General features: G+C 41.9%; 1 protein-coding gene across 2 annotated transcripts in view; it reads left to right on the top strand.

Moving 5' to 3' along the window:
- The window catches only part of UBE2E3 (ubiquitin conjugating enzyme E2 E3), a 128,620-nt gene that overhangs the window by 94,683 nt on the left and 21,357 nt on the right, over window positions 1–12,580 (top strand). The gene's annotated exons all lie outside the window — the stretch shown is intronic.

Raw genomic sequence — 12,580 nt, 5'->3', positions numbered from 1 at the left:
CGCATGAGCGCCAGCATAAGGATTTGTGTGTGTAAACGCACAAGTCCCTGTGCTGTCAGAGGAGAGGAGCCGTATCGTTTCTTCCTACGAAGTAGGAAAAACGATACGGCTCCTCTCCTAGTCACTCACATACCCACACAGTTAGAACATGCTGAGGGAACACACATTTAACCCCTTGATCGCCCTCTAGTGTTAACCCCTTCCCTGCCAGTGACATTTACACAGTAATCAGTGCATTTTTATAGCACTGATCGCTGTATAAATGACAATGGTCCCAAAAAAGTGTCAAAAGTCTCTGATCTGTCCGTCTCGGTACCGCAAAAAATTGCAGCTCACCGCCATTACTAATTAAAAAAAAAATATTATAAAAATGCCATAAATCTTTCCCATAGTTTGGTTTGTGCAAAAGTTATAGCGTCTCCAATCAATATACGCTTATTGCGATTTTTTTTTTTTTTCCCCTTAAAGAATATATATTGGCCTAAACTGGTGAAGAAATTTGTTTTTTAAAAAAAAACTTTTGGGGATATTTATTATAGCAAAAAAGTAAAAAAAAAAAAAAAAATTTTTTTTTTTTTTCAAAAGTGTCGCCTTTTTTTTGTTTTATAGCGCAAAAACTAAAAACCGCAAAGGTGATCAAATACCACCAAAAGAAAGCTCTATTTGTGGGGGAAAAAAGGACACAAATTTTGTTCGGTTACAGCGTCGAACTATTGCGCAATTCTCAGTTAAAGCGGCGCAGTGCCATATTGTAAAAAGTGCTCTGGTCAGGAAGGGGGTAAAATCTTCCGGGGCTGAAGCAATTAAATCGATGGGTTTAGTTCCGCTTTATGATTTACTGCTGTTCGGGGACTCTGGGCTTTAGCATAATGGCAGGCTCTAAGAATAAACAGGAGCAATGCTGGAGGCAACTTACAGCACATAATTATTTTGGTAGCATAATTATTAATGTGAAATGTATGTTCTATGCTAAAGAACATTAGTTGATAGGGGTAAAGTTCCACTTTATGAAAACAGTGTGCCAGGGTGAATGTAGCCTTATATTTCTAGTTTTTCTTTGGAGCAGGTTAATACATGGGTCTCTAGGCAGTCTCTTTTGTTCAGAATAGCTTGCAATGTGTAAATGAGGGACAAACTGAGGGAAAGGGTTTATTTTTTTATTTTTTTAACAATGTACCTCTAAAGCCTTGAGATCTTGTTAGGACAGACAGTGTGCCATGTTTATTTAGAAAACTAACTATTGGATTTGCCACCACAGTACAGAAAGAGTTCATTATGCTAAATATAGCCCCCCAGCTCCTCCCTGACATTATATAGAAAAAGAATAGGTGGCATTTTTATGCAATTAAAAATTCCTTAACTTTTTTAAAATATGCTATGTCCTGTAACACATCTATAAAATAGGTGTTATCGCAATTTTGCTGCAAAAGTGGAAATACACTTTAAAGCCCACCTCCAAGGAGTGCTGATATAAAAAAAAATTTAGTTCTACTTTGAAAAAATGAATACATACATTTAATAAATACACAATTTTAAATGAAATTGGTATAAATACCTGAATTTTAGTTGATTTAAACTCTTGCAATTCCCTGTACAAAAGCCTCTTCTTGGTAAAAGGAGTAGCACTGGGAGCCAATCAAATGTGTTGTATTTACATGAGCTGACAAGGAATATGCTGTCAGGGGTAAGAGTAAAGACCTCATTGGTCTCTTTCTACTCCTTTACTATCCAATCAAAGGCAGGGGGCATGGAGGTGGCCTAGTATTATTGCTTCAAGAGGAAAACCCAGGAATCCAGTGCTGTCCTCACCCATGCCAGTTTATTTGCCTATCTTTGGGTCCTCGGCGATGTCACCTTAACTTTGGGAAGCCAGCTGTGTTTCTTAGCCGGGTCCCCACTGTGCGTGCGCAAGATGTCAATCTTCTCTTCCAGATTCCCTATCTTGAGACCATGGATGCTAGTATCTGCACAAATCATAATGGCCAATGGCTCTACAGCCAGTGCGTATAGCATAGGGAAAGAGGACAGCCTTGTCGGGTTCCCCTTTCCATCGGGAATTGGTCAGAGAGCCTGCCGTTCACGAACACTCTGGCCCTTGGAGATTGATAAAGGAGCTGAACCCAACGGATAAAGTTGGGGCCGAATCCGAAAGGCACTCCCATAGGTAGTTCCACTCCACAGAATTGAAGGCCTTGGCATCCAGAGCCACCACTACCCTCGAACTGATTTCATCGTGGGATCCCTGAATGTTCATGAATAGGTGGCGAATATTCATTGCAGTATTTTTCCCTGACATATAGCCAGTCTGATCAGGGTGGATCAGTGACAGAATGACCTGGTTAAGGCGGGAGGCTAAAATCTTGGCCAGTATCTGTATGTCAACCTATAGCAGGGAAATAGGTCTATATGATTTAGGGTCCTTGCCAGGCTTGGGGATTACCACAATTTGGGCCTCTCTCATGGAGGGGGGTAAAATGCCCATATCAAATATGGTTTTGTACAGGTCATAAAGTTTAGGGATTAGAATTTCAGAGTAGGTGGCATAGAATTTGAGTGGTAAGCCATCTGATCCTGGGGCCTTAGATGCGGCTAAGCAGGAGATAGCCTCAGAGATATCCTCCTTAGTGATAGGGACTTCCAAAGGGTCAAGCTGATCATTGGTCAGTTTAGGGAATTTAACTCCCGCTAGGTAGTCCCTGGTCTCTTGGGGAGTGTGAGTGACACGAGAAGTATAGTGTACACGGTAGAATTTCCCAAATTCCTCCGCCACTTGTTGCGGATCAGTGATGTCGTTCCCCTGTGGATCCGTCAACTACACCACCACAGGGGGACGCACATCTAAATGAGCAAGATACGCAAGTAGTTTGCCCGATCTTTCTCCATATTCAAACACCCTTTGTTTACAGAAAAAAATGCGTTGTTTAGCTTTTTCAATGTGTAGTTGGGAAACCTTTCGTGCCTAAATTTTAAGATTATTAGCAGTGCTGGGCGAGGGGTCCCGATGGAACGCCTCCTCCAACACCTGCAGATGTTCTGTAGCCTGTTGGACAATAATTTTCGATGACCTTTTAACTCTGTTAATACGCATGGAAAGGAGGGAGCGGGCGTGGATTTTAAACATCTCCCATACCAAGTCACATGTGCCTAAGTCCCTGTTGGCCGTGAAATAATATTGTAGCTCTGCAGGGATGTCATCCTGGTCCGTCAGAGCCGTCAGCCAAAATGGGTTCAACCGCCAAGATGGAGCAGGGGAGGCTTTCAGGAGCTGGAGCGTGATCCATTAGGGGGCGTGATCCGAAAGTATTCTTGGAGCAAATCCCACATCTCCCAGTTTAGGCGTCAGGGACTTGGAAAGTAAAATGAAATTGATATGTGACATTGTGTTGTGACTGGCTGAAAAGCAGGAGAAAACTTTAGTGTGCGGATGCTTGTGACGCCAGGTGTCAACAATAGCGAAATCAGTCAGTATGCGGTATAGTCTGGTATGGGTCGTTGGGTCAAGGGGAGGGTCCAGTGTGCCCATTCAATCTAGAGCAGGGGTGAGGGTCATATTAAAGTCCCCCATCCATGCTGCCGTTATAGAGGGATATTGCGTCATAAAAGCAAGACCCTCCTTAATTACAAGGGAATTGTATGGGCGTGTGCAAGATGTACTCTGATTTCTAAGGGGTCCCACGGTCCTCTGGAGCCTGTCCCAGGAGGTTGTGGGCGAAAGGGGGAACTTCCATTCTGCTTCCCTAGGTGAGCAGAGCAGAAGTAGGAGTGGATGCCTATCAGAAATGGGCACCTGCTCCCTGGAAAAAAAAATCTTCATTGAGGAGACAGGTAAGTGTCCTTTCTGCACAGTACATCTGGTTTCATTTTGAAGTTATCGAGAAGGTTGCTTTAAAAGAGTGTCTGATTTAGGGATCATTTATGTATTGTAATAAAAACCAGTCAGATACAACTCTGCTGAAAAAAAATCTTCCCTGTTTTAACTAGTTTCTATTAACAGAAGGATGGACCTTCCAATGGCAAAACACCTTTGCAGACCTGACCTCAGTATTGAGAGCCCGATGGTCACTCCACATAGTGGCTTTATTAGAGACAAAGCTTCATGTGCCTCAATGATACCTAAGTTGTCCTCTTCCTAAAGCTTGACAGATGACTGATCAAAGGTGTTCATTTCACCCCTCTATTTTATTGCTTAAACCCATTTGTAAATGGCTTCCTTGCCCCAATGATCTGTACGTTTTTTCTCCACATCTAATTTATTTATTATTGGTCTACCTATTCATGACAGGAGGATTTTTTTTTTTTTTGTTTTACGCTTAAACGCCCAAACCAACTTTAGCAGCGTTGATTAACTTGACAATAACTGACTGACTAGTACTCCTGATTGACAACGGGTCTGAGAACTTGGACCACACACAGTTGCTCATTCCTAATTTTCTCCTGCAAAGTTAAAGTGGATGTAAACCTGACTGATGAAATTTTGAGCTGGGCACATATATCTGCAGTGTTTTCTTATCTTGTTTCCAAATGCCTCGGAGCTGTCTCTCTTGCTCTGTAGCTCTTTTATCAGCCTGATAACTTCTCACTTGTTCTCTGAAACAGGAGATAGAAGTCTGTGACGGGAGATAGAAGTGTGTGTCGGGGAAGGTTGCAATATATAGATTAGCAGTCAGCTTGCTGTCTAAGAGCAGACCTCTGCACATTCCTTTGTTCCTTTGCATATGAGGAGTGGGGGTGTTTGTCTTTCCACCAATAGGCTGTCTTGGCTGTATGCCTATAATCCACTCCCAGAGCTAACCAGGAAGAGAAAAACTTTAACATGAAGAGCACTTTCTAAAGGATATATACAGATGAATACAGCAGATATACATGTAAAACCTAGGGAGATTTGTTTCATATCTGTGTATCCTCTGAGGCTGTTCACTTCACTGGGGATATGTGAGGGTTTACATCCACTTTAAAGCGGTTGTAAAGCTTAACGTTTTTTGTTGTAAAATAACAAACCTGTTATATGCACCTGCTCTGTGCAATGGTATTGCACTAAGCAGCCCCAAACCTCCTCTTCCAGCCTGTTTCGACTACGTTTTTACAACTTTTATACTTGGTGACTCTAACAACACATTCTAGAATTCCATTTTATGTTTGACTTCTCTTTTATCCTGTAAGATGTAAAGAGATACTGTGACTGTTAACTATGTAACAATTTAAAAACCACTTCTGGACCGCTGCACGCCGCTGTACGTCCTCACTTTGAGGACGAATATCGTTGTTATGGCTGCAGCTAGCTGCCATAACCCCGGTATCCCCGTGTTCGGCCAGCGGTCTGGTACAAGATAAAAGTGGTCTCTGCAGCGGATTCGCTGCAAGATCACTTTTATGGGCGGCGGGAGAGGGCCCCCCTCCCGCCGCGATCTGGTATCCTCCGTCGCTTACCGGAGCCGTCGGCAGCAGCGGAGGAGATCAGATCTTTCCTGTGGCTGTGCATGGAGACGAGTGAGGGGAAGATGGCCCCCCCCCATCACAGTGTAGAAATAAAACGTAAAACAAATAAGAAAAAAACATTTTTAAACGCGCCCGCCCTGCTGAGCTTGCGTGCAGAAGCGAACGCATATGTGAGTAGCGCCTGCATATGAAAACTGTGCTCAAACCACCTGGTAAGGTATCGCCGTGATCGGTAGAGCGAGAGCAATAAGTCTAGCCCTCCAATATCTCCTCTGTCACGCAAAACATGCAACCTGTAGAATTTGTCGTCTATGGAGATTTTTAAGGGTAAAAGTTTGTCGCCATTCCACGAGCGGGCGCAATTTTAAAGCGTGACATGTTGGGTATCAGTTTACTTGGTGTAACATTATCTTTCACAATATAAAAAACAAATTAGCTAACTTTACTGTTTTCTTATTTTTTAATTAAAAAAAGTGTATTTTTTTCAAAAAAAATGCGCTTGTAAGACCGCTGTGCAAATATGGTGCGACAAAGTATTGCAACGACCACCATTTTATTCTCTATGGTGTTAGAAAAAATGTATAATGTTTGGGGGTTCTGAGTCATTTTCTAGCGAAAAAACTGTTATTAACTTGTAAACAACACATCTAAAAAAGAGGCCCGGTCCTTAAGTGGTTAATACAACTTTTTATGAAAGAATACTGTATGACCGAACCAGAGAAGTTAGCAGTACTAACTGTTTAGGCTCCATCCAGGCACACTAGCATTTTTTTAAGCTCCTAGAAATTGTTATTAGCATTTTTTTTTCTGTTCCTAGAAGCTAAATGGTGTTGTCCATGCACACTACTTTAGGCTATTAGCATTTTTGAGCTTTAGCATGTAGGAGCAGGAAAAAAAAAAACATTTTTTTCGGAGCGTTTTTTTCAGCTGAAAAAAAATGCTGCATGTTCCTACATTTTTTTTTTTTTTTGATGTACTGCAAAAACAGTAATAAAATGCTACTGCTTCTAAAAGCTACTAAAATGCTACTAGAAACTGGCACAAAAATGCTATTGTCAGCATTTTTCAGCCAGCTTTTTTTTTTTTTTTTTTTTCTAGCTTTTTTTGAGCTTATGAAAATGCTAGTGGGCTTGGAGCCTTAAAGGGTATGTATGTTAACTGGAAATCATTTTACCTATATGAAACACATCAATTTTGAATCAAACAATGTACAAGATAATACCTGGAACTTCAAATACATTATTTAGCGTTTTAAATATGAAAACTTTGGTTCAATAATTAGGAAATATGGCTTCTATTTGCAGGGACTACAAGCTAGAGCACAGTGGACTGGAAGATTCTGACATAGGGGTTGATTTACTAAAGGCAAATCCACTCTGCACTACAAGTGCACTGCAGTTACACTTGAAAGTGCACTTGTAATTGCAGTCGCTGTAAATCTGAGGGGAAGCTCTGCTGATTGTATCATCCAATCATGTGTAAGCTAAAATGCTGTTTATTTTCCTTGCATGTCCCCCCCATATCTACAGTGGCTGCAATTCCAAGTGCACTTGTAGTGCAAAGTGGATTTGCCTTTAGTAAATAACCCCCAATGTCACCACTGTAAAGCTGTGATGTTCAGGCACTGCTGGAGAGCCTCCATGTCCACAGGAAGCCAATAGGAAAACTCTACAGGATGTGCTTAACACAGGAAGGGAAGACCTAAGCAAAGCGTATTTTTGTAATAAAAAATAAAGCAATCCTATATAAAGTCAGTGTGCTACAATAGTATTCTTTTGTGAGAATATATTTTACCTTTAAAATAGACCTTATGTGTTCTGTAAATGAAAACATTAGTTCATGCAGGAGAATAGGTAGACTTATCACCTCCCTGCTGGTCTCTTACCTTCCCTCCACTGCTTTGCTGCAGCCTCTGTAAGTCTCTTCAGCAATCAACACTTCTGGGAATGTCATTATCACGCGTACCCCTAATGCAGGTTGTCAGGCACTATAGCTGGCCTCTGTGTTGTTCACCTAGAGCATCCCCCTTTCCCATAAGGCAAGCAGGCCTACCAGAACACGGTTGCCCCCAAGTCTTATACACAATGCTATAGTGCCTGGCTACTATGCCAGGGCATGCACAAAATGAGCACAGCAAATTGGTACTTGAACTGAGCACAGTGAACAGGTATTTACAGTTGGCAGACAGGCAGAGTGGTGAGTGGGAGTCCCGGTTCAGGGCAGGCTGAGTTCTGAGCATAGTCGATATCTGATCGGAGGTTGTCAACAAGGAAATCTAAACTAGCATGCATCGGAACAGGGCAGATAAACAGGGAGCTTGAAGCACATGTTACCCTATTACAAGCATGAGACTGCAGGCTTGGCTGCCTTAAATCAGGTCTCCACCCAGAGTGGACAGCGAGGGAGATTACATCTCCGCCAAAACCAGGATGCTGGAATGAGACCAGCAGCTATCGAGGAGCAGGAGAGCTTACACGCTCCTGACAGTCGCATCCCTGTTTACCTTGCCATGCAGTGACACGAGTAGTGGAGGATGAAATCACAGTGCATGTTGGTGAATACACATCCAAGACCCTTCATAGTTCAAATACTAAAGTCACTGAGGCTGCAGCAATAGAGCGAAGAAAAGGTGGGGGATGCGGGCCACCAGAGATGTCACTGCATGTTGTCTTCATTGATCATTCCTCCAACTCTGTAACTGAAGATCTGTACTGAGCAACGAGGGAAAAGCCTAAAGGAACCAGAGTATTGCATCTGTGATCTGCTCATCACAGTTGCATTGCTTTGCTGGCTCCAGTGCAAAAATATAATAAAATATTTTTCTTTTGTCCATTTGGGTGCATTTTACTTTTGCAAAAGATGCATGGTCCAATACTGTCGTCATGATCCTGGATTTTAAATAGGTAGTCTCTGACCAGAAGCAAGTAGGAAGTACAGGAGTTAAGACTTTTCAAACTTTAATGGCAGCACGATTGTACCAGGTCAGTGTCTCTCGGTAGATAGAAAACCTCAACCAGGATGCCACCCTTGAAACCTACAGTTTTAGTCTCAAGTCAGCAGTGGTACCTCCCATAGATAGTTCTCTTCTCGCTTGTTTCCTTTTAATATAAGTTTACCATTTTTCATTGACTATATGTTCACTAAATGAAGGTTATTTCCATTTTAGAGATTTTTTTTTTTGTAGCTGTTAAATTCAAAATCGGACACGGTTTGCAATATTAATCTGAAACTGCTCAGATAATCAAATGAGTCTAAATAGGCTGCATATCATCGACTCATCTTCATCTCCAGTGAGCATATAGATGCCACCTTCAAAGGCTGACTTGCAGGTAAAGCTGGACATGAAATAAACTGCCAAATAAGATCTAGATGAAATGACAGGAAATGCTTTGATTTAATGGAAATCAAAAGTCTAAGACATTGCTGCTATTTTAGAATAATTGAAGAAAATGATTCTGTTGTTGCTGTTTTCAAGTACTTTATTAAATAAAGCTTTAGATGGCATAATTTCAAGGTTGTTAGGGTCCTTTCACACTGGGGCAGTTTGCAGGCGCTATTGCGCTAATAATAGCGCCTGCAAACCGACCCGAAAGTGCCGCTGCTTTCATTCCAGTGTGAAAGCCCCGAGGGCTTTCACACTGGAGCGATGCGCTGGCAGGACGGTAAAAAAAGTCCTGCTAGCAGCATCTTCGGAGCGGTGAAGGAGCGGAGTGTATACCGCTCCTTCACTGCTCCTGCCCATTGAAATCAATGGGACGGCGCGGCTATACCGCCGGCAAAGCGCCTCAGCAGAGACGCTTTGCGGTGGTTTTTAACCATTTCTCGGCCGCTAGCGGGGGGTAAAACTGCCCCGCTAGCGGCCGCATACCGACGGTAAAGCGCCGCTTACAATAGCGGCGCTTTACCGCCGACGCCCGCTCCAGTGTGAAAGGGCTCTTAGTGTTGAAGAGTTGTGATTATGGCCTTACAAGAGTGTAGGAGGACTTTGCAGTCTGTCTATACAACCGTCTTTCATTGCGTTTGACAAGTTGCATTTTTTTAATTGCACTAGAATTTATTATTTACATTTTTTTCCTTTTCACCATAAAAAATGGTGCATGTTAAAAATAGCAACTGGTGTAAATTGCAGAAAATGTGAAGTAAATGGTACCATACAGAAATGAGGGGTTAATGCGACTAGTCTCAATATCCTAACTAATTTGAGTATATTATTAAAGATGTATTTGACTTGTGGAGATATTCCCTTACCACCTGTACTGGTGACAGCTTTGTCACTGTGGCAGGAAGGCGAAATCTCCAATGTAGGCACCAGAGAGCAATGACACATCTTAATGGAGGTTTCAGTCCTGGGTCTTGCCTCCTACTTAATACATTTTTTTTTATGTTTTTATTGCTATTGTGTTAAAGCAAGAGTTCCCTGTAAATGGAACTAACCATTGTGCTAACATAGAGGTTGTCCACTAAAAGTAGAATTGTAGAAAAGTAAATTAGAAACCATTATCTTTATTTACAGGAATCTCCTTGAGACCATTAAGGAGAATTATACCATATTGGCTTGTTCTAACAATATTTGCAATCGCTTACCCTTTGGAGGTGGTGAAAGCTGCCTGCTCTGCATCTCAGTGCAGCATCCCTGAACTTCCAGTTGGGGAGCACATGCCGTGGCGCATCACTGCCCAGTCACACGATCTTCAATGTCCGGGCTACAATTCAACATTACAGGTCTTGATGGCTGGTGGCTACTGGCAATTGAGTTGGGGGGAGTGGCTTGAAATCCTGGGTTGAACTGTTAAGGTGTTTCGGTGTATGGAGCTAGCAAAGGCAGTGTAGCCACACTGAAAAAGGACCATCCTGTGTTTTCATATTCTAAGACTGAATACAAGGGAGTGACCAGCCTAAAAAAGACAAACGCACACTGTGTAAACCGTGATGTCTCGAGTGGTTGCTAGCACTTGAAGTCATGTTTTGATAACTGTTTAGTTGGCTCTCTGATCCAGAACAAGTTTGACGGGACACTCTAAAACAAATATGAAGTTCAGGTGTCCTAATACTTCCAGGCTGAGTGCTTGTTCAGACCAGTTGCTTATTAGGTAGTGAAGAAAAGACAAGGAATTACCTTTTTAAAGTAAGCAAGTAAGCTCTGGCAGTTTCCGTATATGTCATCTTGGCAAATTCCCTTCAAATGGGGTATGTATTATTAAGACTTGTTAAAGCCCAATTCCAGAAAAATAAAACAAATTCAATCTTCTAGCGGGCCTCCTGTACTGAAAGGGTTAATTGCTCATTTAGTTTAGGAGCAGAGGATTAGGAAGTAAATACTTGCCTTACTCCTTGCTACTGTAGGTTCCCTCCAGAGATGCAACCAACCAATTGCAAGCAATTAACCCTTGCAGTACAGCGGGGCCCACTGCAAGGGTGGATTTTTTTCTATTTTCTTGAAGTTGGCCTTTAAGGAAAACTGAGATACAGATGATTCAGTATAGGAAGCGTTTTCCATTATTTAGTGCACTATGTTGAAAATATTATAATCCGATTGGAGGTGGGAAAAGTAGCTTGGATTTTGTAGAACTACAGGCCCTAAAAAGTATTCTGTCTTCCTATTCTTTATAGTATGACAGAGGCGGACAGATCATAAATGTAGGTGTGCTTAAGACTATACAGCTTTTCCCCGACCTGGAGTAGGGGGTGTCATGGACCAGAAGTTTTGGAGGACCACTCTTTAATCACCCCATGCAGGCGGAGCACCACATGAGTTTCTGGGTGTCCACTGTAAATGTGTACCTTGAATTCCGATATCCCCTCATACTAACCTCCCACACTTTTTTTTTCCTGTATGGGTTTTTCTTATTCTTTTCTCAGATTGGTCCAGCCCTTGCCAATATGTAGCAGTGACAGGCGGACCCTGCATAGGCGATCCCATTGATGTGCTTCCCTTATATTATTGTACTGATAATGGCACATGTCTAGGTGAAATGTTCTTAGACACCTATCAGCTAGTATTTCAAATGCTGAGGTTGGTCCCCTTCACGTGTCTTGAGGACACCATATTAGATTTTCTTTGTTCCTGTTATGTTTTTATATTACTATTTCCTAATTTTTTTGTATCTTATTGGTAAGCTTATGTTGGGTTTTGACATGTGTTATCACCCTCTAGGCCTTTGCACCACATGTTTATGCACATGTGATCTTTGTCTTTTTTTGATGTATGCTGAAAATACCTAAAGAATTTTAAAAAATGTAGGTGTGTTGGTGTACAAATCTTTTGCAAGTAAACTAAAACCCATGTATTTAGCTGTAAGGCTGGAACCTTGACCTTCTGGTATGCTGCTCAGAGTTAGATATAACAAACCTAAGAAGACACAGAGCATTATGACAAAAAAAAAAAAACTTCTCAACTTCACGAGTGTGTTCAGCTAATGGTGATAGGCCAGATGTTCCCTGGCCCTGGAAAAAAGAGCCTTTTAGTTCATAGATAGTGTTCGATTGTTGCAAATTTCACAAGCTTAACCTGGCCTCTCATTGTTATATTGTTTAAATACTAAAGCATTGTGCACACGGGCGGAATGTTGGCCAGTTCAATAGAGAAAAGGTCCATGTGTATGGCAACCGTTTTGACATACGGCTCATGACCGAAAAAGGTCTGCCAACCGGCTCCCTATCAGCGCTCTCAGCCAGTGGTACAATCCGATGTTGGTACAGCGGTTCTGACTTGAGCTGTTGAACAGGAAAAAAAGCTAGTGGTGTCTGTGCGCGAGGCTTAAGGGCTTCTGCTCATTTGCAGGTCAGTAGCTTAGAACTGGCAAATGTTCATATGAAAATGGTTCACAAGAAATACATTTTCCACCTTATGGAGCCATTAGTATTTATACTATCACCTTTAGTTTTCTGCTTTCTGAATAAAGTGTAATGTATTTTTAAGATAAACCTTTTACTCAAATAATGACAGCCAGATATCATGACAGTCCAGCTCTACTATATTCATAAACAGTAAAAGAGGCTGTATAATACTTTTTCTGCAGAAAATGCTGTATTGGGCTCACGTAAGTAATGACACGGGATTATTACTGAGCTGGTTGGATAGACCTTCAGGCAGCGATAGCTGATCAATGTCTCTGTCTGAACACTAATCCCTTTTTTGGCACAG

Source organism: Aquarana catesbeiana, linkage group LG06, assembly GCF_042186555.1.
Source record: "Aquarana catesbeiana isolate 2022-GZ linkage group LG06, ASM4218655v1, whole genome shotgun sequence".
In the NCBI taxonomy this organism is placed as follows: Eukaryota; Metazoa; Chordata; class Amphibia; order Anura; family Ranidae; genus Aquarana; species Aquarana catesbeiana.
The sequence above is the reverse complement of the archived record's forward strand: the minus strand, read 5'-3'. Positions and strand labels throughout refer to the sequence as shown.